General features: G+C 43.1%; 1 protein-coding gene across 2 annotated transcripts in view; it reads right to left on the reverse strand.

The window, feature by feature from the left end:
* Positions 1-12,359, reverse strand: part of LOC132873483 (cytochrome c oxidase assembly factor 4 homolog, mitochondrial) — a 30,005-nt gene that overhangs the window by 12,186 nt on the left and 5,460 nt on the right. Inside the window, exon 1 of one of the 2 annotated variants that reach the window (XM_060909108.1) lies at positions 1,142-1,242. The exons of the other annotated variant lie outside the window; for it this stretch is intronic. The gene's annotated coding sequence lies outside the window, so the exon portion shown is untranslated. Of the gene's footprint in view, positions 1-1,141; positions 1,243-12,359 lie in introns of those variants that run through there. 2 annotated transcript variants of the gene reach the window in all.

Raw genomic sequence — 12,359 nt, forward strand, 5'->3', positions numbered from 1 at the left:
GGCCAGAAGCCCACCGTCCCAAGCAGAGCAAAACTACTGTAAACCTTCTGCAGTCCACCCAGGGATGGGAAATGAAGGCAGACCTTGGGAAGAAACTTCAATTTCCAAAGGAGACAATCCATAAGATATCCACAACTGCAAGACCTGATATTATCATGTGGTTTCAGGAGGAAAGTTATCCTGGTGGAACCAACAATCCCATGGGAGGAGGGCTCTGGGGAATCAGCAAAAAAAAAAAAGGGGGGGGGGGGAGCCCAGTACCAACAGCTGGTCCAGGACTGTCAGGACAAAGGATGGAAGACATGGCTGTTTACAGTAGAGGTGGGGTGCGGAGCATTCCCAGCTCATTCATTCTGGAATCTGCTGTCAAAAGTTGGAGAAAGAGGGCAGAAGAGGAAAACCTGTGCAAAAGGTTGAGAGAAGCAGCAGAGAAAGCCTCCTGCTGGCTCCAGCATAAGAGGGAAGATATTAGCTGGAAGCCTGGAGGAAAGGGGCAGTGACCTGGCCACCACTGCTGACCCACCAACTGGAGAGAGTTGTGGTTAAGGGTCAAAACATGCAATGAAGTTTGGGTACCGCCTGAAGACCTCTTATCCAGGCCAAGGCTACATCCATTGGAAATGGATAGAAGACATCTTTGACGTAACATACAACATCCATACTCAAATTTCCAGACTTCACAGTACATTTTTCAGACCATATTTGACACCATAGTACAAATAACTAGATGTTTATTATTTAAATAAATGATTTTAAAATCCAAATGTTAATATGTATGTTACATTGTGAGCATGCAAGCTGGCATGTTGCCAAATAACTGCTAGAATCAAGCAAGTAATTGCTGATATTATATTCTTTTCTTCCACTTCATCCTTATAGGATACCTTTTTTTTGGTTGGCTGCCCTGTTATTGAGGACCCCGTGTCAGGTGTTGCTTTTAGTTGTACTTTTCTGTTGCTGCTTGAATTTAGTGAAATTCAGGGGAGGTGTGTATAGAGTTAAAAATTGTGTCTAATAATATGAATTTCACCATAATCAAGCAGCCCTTGCCAGTGTTGGTGTTTTGGAGCCACATTTGGAGCTGTGGTATTTTTCATTAGACCACAAGTGTACACACTGATTAGCCATAAAGTGCACAAACCTAGCTTTGATTGCGTTTTCCTTTGCTTGCACAGATCCTGCTGTGTTTCCACCAAGAAACAGTGAAGTCACTCACGTATATGTCTGTCTGTCTCCAGGTATGTTACTACAAAGCAAAAACATTCTGAATAGGTTATGATGCAGTGCATTCTTAAGATTGCATGTCCTAGTTAAAAATTGCAGTTAAATACATGGTGGTATGGAAAAAGCTTGGTCACATTTACATATGAAAAAGGGCTTTTCTCAGGTTTTTTTTTATATTTCATTGTACTGTATTTGGTGTTGAAAGAGAACTTTATTCTTTTTGTAAAAATTTATCTTTGCCATATTATGCATTTCCTCTAGAAAAACTGGAAAAAGTAGTGCCCCCCCAAGCACAGCAAAGTGCAAAGCACACACCACCATAGATAAGCTAGGGGGATCCAGGGGCATGCTCCCCCAGAAAATTTTGAAATATAAGGGTTAATTTTGTGGCTTCTGGTGACATCTAGAGCAGATTTTTACCAGTTCAACATGCTGGGGAAAAGGCTATAGTTTACTTATAATTTTACTTAATCCCAACTCTAAAAACAGAAGAAAAAAAAAAACCAAACCCAAAAGTCTATACAATACCCACTTGCATCTCACAAGCAGTGTACTGTTCCAAAGGAGACTTATTTCACATCAAACAAGGTGAATAGTGATGCAACATGGCACGAGTTGTTCAAAATACTGATCATTAAATTTTGGTAATAGTGCAGATGACTAAATACCTAATACTCAAGTGAACAATAAACAAACAAACAAACAAACAAACAAACAAACACGATAAAATGAAAACACACCAGATGATTGATTGAATGGATGGATGGATGGAAGGAATCAGAAGACCTGGCATTTGGCAAAATTTGGTCTGCAACATGCAGCAAACTGGTCATCACAGTCTCACAACTACAGTCTGCCACTGTTGCAGAGTTGTTTTCTGCAGTTTTCTTTGTGAAAAACTCCGTAATTAAGCTACAACCTGTCAGTGTTGTGGGCACAACTGCACTCCGCACACGGGGCATCAAAATTATGTAGGTGCAATACCAGTCCTCTCACAATGCAGCAGCAAGAGTCCTTACTAAAACTAGAAAATCTGACCACATCACACCTGTCTTATCCACACTGCACTGGCTCCCAATCAAATTTCGTATTGATTATAAAATGCTACTATTGACCTTTAAAGCACTAAATGGTCTCACACCACAGTACCTGAGTGAACTTCTGGTCCTCTATGACCCACCATGCCTACTTAGATCAAAAGGTGCAGGCTATCTGCTGGTACCTCGTATAGTGAAGGCTAATCAGGGGCAGAGCCTTTTCTTACAAAGCCCCACAGTTATGGAACAGCCTTCCAAGTAATGCTCGGGAATCAGACACAGTCTGTGTTTAAGTCTAGGCTGAAAACATATCTGTTTAGTCAAGCCTTTTGTTAATGGTGTTTATGAGGTAAAAGGTGTAGATCTGGAGGGTCCTCAGACAGTGTGTTTTGGTAAACTGGGATGTACCGTATGGATGCTGTCAGTCCCCACTCGCTTGCTCACTCAAGTTTGTTGACGGTGTAGTGGCTGGCTGCTTTATGTCCCGGGGCTCCCTCATGCCTGTGTTACCTTCTGGCTCTCCCCTTTTAGTTATGCTGTCGTAGTTGGTTGCCGGAGTCCCTGCTTGTACTCAGTGCAATATGTATACTGTTCCTACTTATTCAAGTGACATTGGGCATACCTAACAACCTGTGTTTTCTTCCCCCCCAAATCTGTCCCTCTGAGTTACATGGAGTCAACAGGAAGTCTTTTGGAGAGGGTGGAGACCTCGACAGGCTATCGCAGCCTGCAGGGAATCGGCCATCAGACATTCTGTCGCATGTCCCAGACCCGGTGAAATGTAACTGAATTGTCTTGGCCAGCCCTAAGGGTCCCATCTGCATCCCTTCACTGCTGAGGAGTGTGCTCCTATCACCCAATCAAGCATCCAGCCAGAGCAGGTCATGATATTTTTTAACCATATTAACATGCCGTTGTTGTATGTTATGCCTGATGTCAAAACTCTCGTCTCTGTGAGCCTACCACACAGACTTAATACTTGTGTCATTTTTAGGGCATACCCAACAACCTGTGTTTTCTCTTCCCCCCCCCAAATCTGTCCCTCTGATACCCCTTTTCCACCAAATCAGTTCCAGGGCTGGTTCGGGGCCAGTGCTGGTGCACAACTCGTTCAACTTGCGAGCCAGCTGAGAACCAGTTTGCTTTTCCATAGCTCGCAGTGCTAAGGGAAGCCACGTCATTACGTCGCTGTATTGCCTCAGTCACAACCGGCCATACGTGCTCCTACGGCCGGTCTACATGCAAAAAACGCACAGAGGGCGCGCATGTGATGTGCTGATTTTCGAGCCGTAGACCGGCCGCAGAGGTTCTTTGTCATGTCAAACTCTACAGGCGCTTATTTTTTTTTTCAGGTTGCAAGACATACTTACAGCCAACGTGCGTCTTTCTCCATGAACAAAAAACGTAGCGATTTGGGAAACGGGCAGCACGGTGGTGTAGTGGTTAGCGCTGTCGCCTCACAGCAAGAAGATCCAGGTTCGAGCCCCGTGGCCGACGAGGGCCTTTCTGTGCAGAGTTTGCATGTTCTCCACGTGGGTTTCCTCTGGGTGCTCCGGTTTCCCCCACAGTCCAAAGACATGCAGGTTAGGTTAACTGGAGACTCTAAATTGACCGTAGGTGTGAATGGTTGTCTGTGTCTATGTGTCAGCCCTGCGATGACCTGGCGACTTGTCCAGGGTGTACCCCGCCTTTCGCCCGTAGTCAGCTGGGATAGGCTCCAGCTTGCCTGCGACCCTGTAGAACAGGATAAAGTGGCTAGAGATAATGAGATGAGATTTGGGAAATGGCAAAAATTGCACGGCCAAAAAAAAATCGTATGTCCGGTTGTGACCTAGGCTTATACGTCAGTTACGTCTGCATAAACCTTGGCGCGAATATCGACACAAAAACACGGAAGAAGCAGCAGCAGCAACAACGGACTTCGCGTTTGTACAGCTGCTGCTTCTCATCGCTTAAAAATGGCGATCTTTCGCGGTCTTGTTATTGTTGTTGGTCTTAACAACACCGCCCCCCCCGCTGACGTAAGCGGTTCTTTCCTCTGGCCCAGCAGAGAGTTGGTGCTAGCCTGGAACCGGTTTTTCTGGCCCCAGAGCCAGTTCTTTGTCAGTGGAAACAGAAAACCCGGTTCCAAACTAAGCACTGGCCCCGAACCAGCCCTGGAACTGCTTTGGTGGAAAAGTGGCATGAGTTACATGTCGGTCCTGGGATCGAGATGCTGACCTCTCCTGTCCCTCGGACCTGCTTGATCCATCCTGGTGCCCTGTGTCTGGTTGGAGTCTCGCTCCAACAGTATCGCATCACTCCTGTGGAGGATGGCCCCAGGAGGACAGTTGAAAGTTACACCTGGAGGATGCTCTAGACTCTTACAGTAATGCTTTTATGGCTGAGGACTACAGTTGACTTGCTAACTTTAGGACTGCAGTTGTCATGAACAGTTTTGCATCAGTGAAGAGTCATGAACTCTTCCATCAGTGAAGAGTTACAACATCAACGAAACTGTCATGTTAAAACTGTTATAGTCATGCTGTCTGTTGTTGCCCAAATGAGGATGGGTTCCCTTTTGAGTCTGGTTCCTCTCGAGGTTTCTTCCTCATGTCATCTGAGGGAGTTTTTCCTTGCCACCTTCTCCGCAGGCTTGCTCATTGGGGATAAATTAGGGATAAAATTAGCTCATGTTTTAAGTCATTCAAATTCTGTAAAGCTGCTTTGCGACAATGTTTATTGTTAAAAGCGCTATACAAAAACTTGACTTGACACAAGGCACCAAAATTATCTGGATGCAATTAGGTTATTAAAAATCAAATCAGTCTCATAAAATATTAGTTCATTAATAAGTAATATTTCTATTAATTATTAAATTAATGAATGAATTACTCTAGTGATACACTAGATCAGTGAAGGCAATCTGAATTCTTTGATGGCAGAGGATGGCTTCAAATAATACTGCAGCAAAATAGACAAGACAGTTTCTTGTAAATATTTAATTTATTAAAATTACAAAATCAAGTGAGGATAATACTGATCAGATACATTCAATAATACTAGCAGCAATTTAACAATCAAGGCACAAAATGGTAATATGAGGTAGTAATAATGTGTGTAAAGTATGTGTGTTTGCAGGTAAGTGAAAGCACGCGAAAAAGGTGGGGGAGGGGACCGTAGGTGCTCTGTGTGACTGATTAGACAAAGGATTTTAACAAAGGCGCATAAATAATCGTTGGCCCATACAGGGATTGAACCTGCGATCTTGGCATTATAAACACTAAGTGCTAACCAACTAAGCTAACCAGCCGTTAGTGTACTGAAGCCTAAAAATGCTGAGTTGTGTATAATAGTGCGTGGTAAGAAAATGTTAAAGAGAGCGATAAATAGATATAGATTTTTGTATGCCCTATCTACCAGAATAAAACTGAGATACAATAACATATGATCAAACCAAAGCTGTCTCATTATTGTTGGCACACTTGAAACATTAGGTTTAAAGAGCACTTTTCACATAAACTAATCAAATTAAGACTAATGTTGCCCAAATGACACCCTTACTTGGGACCACTCATGTGACAGCATGAAGGAGCTCGTTAGCGATCCTCCATTTCAGTGTACTTCTTCTGAAAAGAGTGGAGCCCAGCTTCAACTTCAGCTCTGCTATGTTGCAAAAGTCCTTCCCAGGCGGGATCTCGTGATCCAGAAGGTCCTTGGTTGAACATTCGTTAGCTGAAGACGTGGAGGGAACTGCTCACCTTTAATCTTCCTGATTTGCGTTACTACGGTGTAGTAATAACGATAGCCGGTTTTAAACACCACGAAAGCAAAACACCACAACTGAGGTACCTTTTAACAGTGGCCAGAGGTCCATACACAACGTGTTTGTTCCCTTGTTTCTTCACTTCCACCTGCAGGTTGTAGTGTCTCTTTTTAATACCGATGGAGTGTTGGTCAGAGAGAGAGAGAGCACGCACTGGGTTTGGGAGGACGAAGGCGCAAGGCACTGGCAACCGCGCGGCACTGGCAACCGCGCACATCCGTAGCGAGGCGTTCGCACGGCGGGACATGGGAGACTCGTGTCGGGAGGTCAAGCAGAGAGAGATCAGAGAGAGCCAAAAGCGCTTCTTAGCGCGCCGGTCCGAGAGAATCAGAGCCAGAGGCGCTTCTTAGCATGCCGGTCCGAGAGAGAGTCAAAGAGGCGACCGGCATCTGGTTGCACTGGTGAGATAGAGAAAGGAGGGAATCTTGCTCAGTCTGCCCAATTTATGGGCGAGCTTGCGTCATGGTTTACAGCAGTGCACTACCCAATCGTGGTGCAGTGAAAGATGAGATGAGCCAATCGTGGCGCAATGAATGAGGAGATGAAGCGGATATCGTCTGGGGTAGGAACGGAGGGAATTATGGGAAATGTAGTTGCGGAGATGTGCTGTACCTACAGTGTTTTGCTCACTTGTACCTGGTTTGAAGGCTCCGCCATTTTTGCACACGTTATCCATGAATATTAATTGCGCATCACTCATCCAATCAACGCAGGATACTGCACACAGCCATTCAGCACAGATTACCCTTCTCTGGCATCAGTTGTGAACATAGGTCAAGTTAAGGGCCATGGGCTTGCATGGACTATTGATTACCTGCTCAAAGGCTACAAAACACATGCATGTTGATTCTAGCTTTATATTGTAGTCAGGGATGGTGCAGTGATTTTTCGTTCTGGGTCCTGGAACTGGCCAAAATGGGGTCCCTGGCATTTTTTTGTGGGCCATTCATTCATGAGAGAGAGAGAGAGAGAGAGATTAGATAGAACTTTATTGATCCCTTTGGGAGGGTTCCTTCCGGGAAATTAAGATTCCAGCATCATTACAGGATAAACAGAGAATAGAAAATAGAGAAAAAAAAAACCTCCTAGATAATTTAATTTAAGTATTTACATATACAAATATAAAAAGAATAAGATATGGGGAAGAGAGGAAGGGGCAGCAGGAGAGATATTGCACTTTATATTGCACATTGTCCAGTACTGCTTATTGTTAGGCTAGGCTACTGCTCCTTCCCGTCCTCTGTCCTCCTGTGTGTGTGTGTGTGTGGGGGGGGGGACGACACGACATACGGTCACGGTGTAGCGTCAACCATATTGCCGGGTAAACAAAAACAGTCACGACAGTTAATGAAAATCGAGATGACTGCAGTCAGTACAATCTCTCTGAAGTGATTAAAGACTTAGGTTATACCAGCAGATCACATTACATTCAAAAGCTGAAACACGCAACAATCACAGATTGATGTACTTTACCCACAAATGTATTTATTTATTCATCCATCCTGCATTCTCTCCCTCACTGTGTGCGCGCGCGAGCATGTTCACTGCTTCAGATGGTTTAAATGCAGAGGAGGAATTTCACTGTGTTTGAGTTTACATTAGACCAAAAAGTCATTCTTCTTAATTTACCCACAAATGTATTTATTCCACTTGAAGTGTTTGTCAAACCAGCTACCGGATTTGGGACACTACAACATCCTGAACTATTTTGTATTCGGGACTTCTAAATACACCAGAGATGCAAAAGGCTTACAAAAGTATAGATGCCTACCAATATTTCAAGGCAGGTTTCGTGCCAGAATGTTATGGGAAATTCCCGATAAAGAAAAATACCTCATTATCAGGATATAAACATGCTGCTAGTTGAGCCAAGCATTAGGTCTAAAAATATATCGCGTCCAAAGCCCACATCCAGATATCTGCAGTTGCGATGACGTCACGTAAAAGTGACTAGGATGCTGTGACCTTTTCGTTCTGTTCACTTTTGCTTTGTTTGCTAAACAGCATAATCTAACTGATTTGCCAAGGCAATCGGGAAAAATTCAAGTAGGAGCCCTGTGTCACGGGACGCATTAAAATTCTGAACATGTATTTTTTTTGGCATGTGTAAAAAATGCACAATTTCTGCATTAATACAATCCCTGGTAGGCCTAAATTGAAAGCATCACTGCAGTGGTTTAATGGGTAGCAGTACATCACGAAGCGCATCGCGCAAGCATTATATATAAAGAAATAAAGAAGCAGCAGTGTACTTGAGCACAGACCCTGATGTTTTCACACCGAAAAAAAAAAGTGAAGTCACTCATGTAGACATGTGCCTGTCTCCAGGAATAAATCCACAAATGCCCAATTTTGCCTCAATCCTTTGACAGCCTAACCATCATTACAAGTATGTATGTACGTGTCTTTGAGGAGAATCAAAATGAGACAGTTGAACAGTAACCCTGCAGATGTAAGGAGAATGGTGGTGGGAGGGGACAGGGGATTGTTGAAGATCAGCTTAGAACACCCAAATAATTAAACTTGTTAAAAGTATGTGATACAGTAGTAATATTAACCTAAGCCATGGCCCCACCATTCAAAAGGGAATGTAACCTATGGGCCAGCAGGACATTTTCAGAGCTATAGAAAAAAAAAATAGCCAGCTATAGAAAAAAAGAAAAAATTTTATATATATATCTATATATATATATATATATATATATATATATATATATATATATATATATAGTTTCAAACCAATAACCAGTCTTGGGCACGCCCCTGTTGTAATGTAGGAAAAAAAAAAAAAAGTTTAAACGTGAGGCCTGCACAGTTCATCATAATAAAATCAATCTTGATTCACACCTCTATGTGATCGCATTTTTTAAAATGACGATGGCTCTTCTGCATTACATTAGCTGCATCAAAACAAGCGCTCCTACTTTTCCCCAGGGAATATCAAGTGCCCCATAATTCTGTATTGTCTTTGCTTTCTCCCTCAACCAATGATGATGCTGCTTTACACCACGTGATGTAGTGTAGCAGAAAACCAGCAGTAGAGGAGTAGAGCGAATGGGAGAGACAATGGCAAATGAGTGTGAGAGATAACCTTTTTTCTGCTTATGGTAAGAAGGAAGGGGGGGGGGGGGGGGAGAAATACCACCCCAAAATGAATCCAGAAGAAAACCCAGCTGATAGTGGTGCGAACCAGCTGAATGATCTCACTATGCTCATACTGAAAAAAGGTTCCCATTCAATGGTGTAGAAGTATTTTGGATTCAGGTAAAACTATGATAGTCAATCTTAACTACATTGCAAGCAGCATTTTGCCATAATATCAGCACCGTATGGTAACACCACAAGTTTATAAAATCACCTTAAACATCACCACAAAGTGCAATATGACAAAGCTGTCAAGGGCAAGAAAACATCAACTGAAAATGCCCGTCGCCCACCAGCAGAGACATCAATAACCGAAACCTTGCACAATGCATCACCATATCCATCAAGCTCTCAAACATGAGGAGATAACAAGATGACATCACTCAGCCAAAGATATGGCCCCCATTAACACTACAAAACAAAGGATTTAGGAAAATGATCAACACCTTGGACAAGCACTACTCAATACCTTCCCACAACTATTTTTCACACATTGCACTACCTGCTCTATTGAGGTATTTCACTCACGTGACCAAGTCATGTGATGCTGCCATTTTGGACGGCACGGCTCGAATCAGTTTGAATGCGAGGAAGGCGACAAACGAAAAACATAAAAGAAAAAGGAGCGAGATGCAGAAAACACCTTCACTATCCAGTGATGTAGGGCATTTACAGGGCGAGCAGAGGGAGAGGTATTTGCAAAAATTGAGGTTAGCAGGCTTAGAGAACGACGTTTACCTGCTTCCACCAGGATTGTTCACTGACGTACGGAAGTACACGAAGCCCTCGTCTTTACCTGACTTCGGTCCACATGATCTGTATACCTATGTCGTTAAACACCAGGCTGGGTAACATGCCTACATCAGCGGGTCGTCCCTGGAGCCGGTGGTCGCCATCTGATTACAGCTAAGGTTTGTTCACATTTTCATTTACTTTCGGTCCTCAGGATAAACAAAATGTTATTAAATGTCATTGAAATAACTTCTTAGTCTGTTGAGACATGGCCCGTTATAAATTTGCTGTTACCATGCAATGACCAAGAACTGTATTATTAGGGTCGGTGTAGTTGTAGCAGTGTACTAGCAGCTAGCTGTTAGCACTAGCTAATATCAACAACATCGTAGCTGGTATGTTACTGTAGCAATATTTACGTTCAGTCATTTGAATGACTGTTAAAACCTTTCAGTCTCAAGTTTTTCCTTTACTGGATTTACTAGTTTACTGAGCTAGCGCGCTCGGGCAAGCCGGGAGCCATCGCGCGCTCGGCGGCCGAGCCGGGAGCCATCGCGCGCTCGGCGGCCGAGCCGGGAGCCATCGCGCGCTCGGCGGCCGAGCCGGGAGCCATCGCGCGCTAGCTCAGTAAACTAGTAAATCCAGTAAAGGAAAAACTTGAAACTGAAAGGTTTTAACAGTCATCCAAATGACTGAACGTAAATATTGCTACAGTAACATACCAGCTACTGTTGTTGACATTAGCTAGCTTGCCGTCCAAAATGGTGGACACCGGGGCGTCACGTGACCCTGTGACGTCAGGTGAAATACCTCAATACACTCAGTGCTGAGCAATAGAAGAGACAGAATTGCTGAAAAATGGTGCATTTCCTGCAACAACAGATTTATGGTCCAGCCAAACCATGGAATCACATACGAGTCTTACTGTCCATTTCATAGAGAGTGATTTCACCATGAAAAGCCAGTGCCTACAGACTGCTTTCCCCCCTCCCCGAGGATCACACAGGTGATGCTCCAGCATAGGGACTAAAGGATTCTCTTACATCTTGGAGTTTGTAAAAGGAAAAAAAAAAAAAAGTGTGCATAACTACAAACAATGGGTCAAACATTGTAAAAGCAGCCTCCATTAACAACTGGACAAGGCTTCAGTGTTTTGGGCACAGGTTGCTACTTTTACCTATGCTATTTAGCCAATTAGTATGGTGATATTAAAAACAGCAATAACAATGACCGTAACAGCAACAGAAGCTAATAATAATAGTTTATACTTATGTAAGCCTACATCAATGTTTTATTACTAGGCCTACTACTACTACTATTATTATTATTAATAATAAAAGTTGATGATAGATGATTTATTGATTCAAGTGTATTTTTTTTCCTTCTAGAGCAGACCAGGGCATTTTACGGCCCGCGGGCCGCATCCGGCCCTTTGGTTCATTCTGACCGGCCCGCGTAAGGTTAATGAGAAATTACAAAATAAACGTATTTTCTAATTTTACCTCATGCATGGACTGAATGTGCATTGCTTTTATTTTGAAGTTGTGTTCAACAAAAACGCAATGCGCGCGACATGAAAATGACATGAAATCCCACGAAACCTAATCCCGCGATAACTACTTCCGTAATTTGTCCAGACCAACCACAAACTTGTACGTCATCCTTCAAACGGTCCAGCCAATCACATCGTGTGACGTCACCAGCAGGCGCCAGAGCCGATCTCCGGCGAAAAGCACCAAATGAGGTGATTAAACTACAAATGTGGGCATCATTATTATAATATGATGTATCTTGCTTGATATTTGGAGTAGAAAGACAATATTGTGATGTCTTTATTGTGTTTTGGGGTGAATGTGACTGGAAAGGAAAAAAAAAAAAAAAAAGGTACAAACGTTCATATTTTGTTAACCATTGTTTTGGGAAATTTGATTGAATAAATGACATTTTTTGTAAGGCAACCTCGTTTTTTCCATACTCTTACCAGTCTTAGCAGCTTGTAAAAACAATGTTATTTATTGCTTTATATAAAGAAATACAATTAATATTATGCAGAATTTAGTTCAGCCTTTTGGTCCGGCCCTCCACAAAATTTTCTGTTTCTCATGTGGCCCCATGGAAAAAATAATTGCCCACCCCTGTTCTAGAGAATGCAATGAAAGATTCATGAATTGAAAGCGCTGTAGGTCTATGCAAAAAGCTTGTGGCTTGCTTCAGTTACAGTTGGAGGCAGAAGAGGAAGCTTGGTGAGGCCCAAAAGGAGCTCAAACTACTTGAACACAAGCTTAAAACTGAGTGCCCAATAAGATGGGGATCAAGACAAGCTATGGTCCAGAGGGTACTTGAACAGCTACCTGCTATTTCACACATGCTCTCTTCTTATTGGAAGGCTAGATACCCGATTCCCACATGGCAGGATC

The sequence above is a fragment of the Neoarius graeffei genome, chromosome 25, assembly GCF_027579695.1.
Source record: "Neoarius graeffei isolate fNeoGra1 chromosome 25, fNeoGra1.pri, whole genome shotgun sequence".
Lineage (NCBI taxonomy): Eukaryota > Metazoa > Chordata > Actinopteri > Siluriformes > Ariidae > Neoarius > Neoarius graeffei.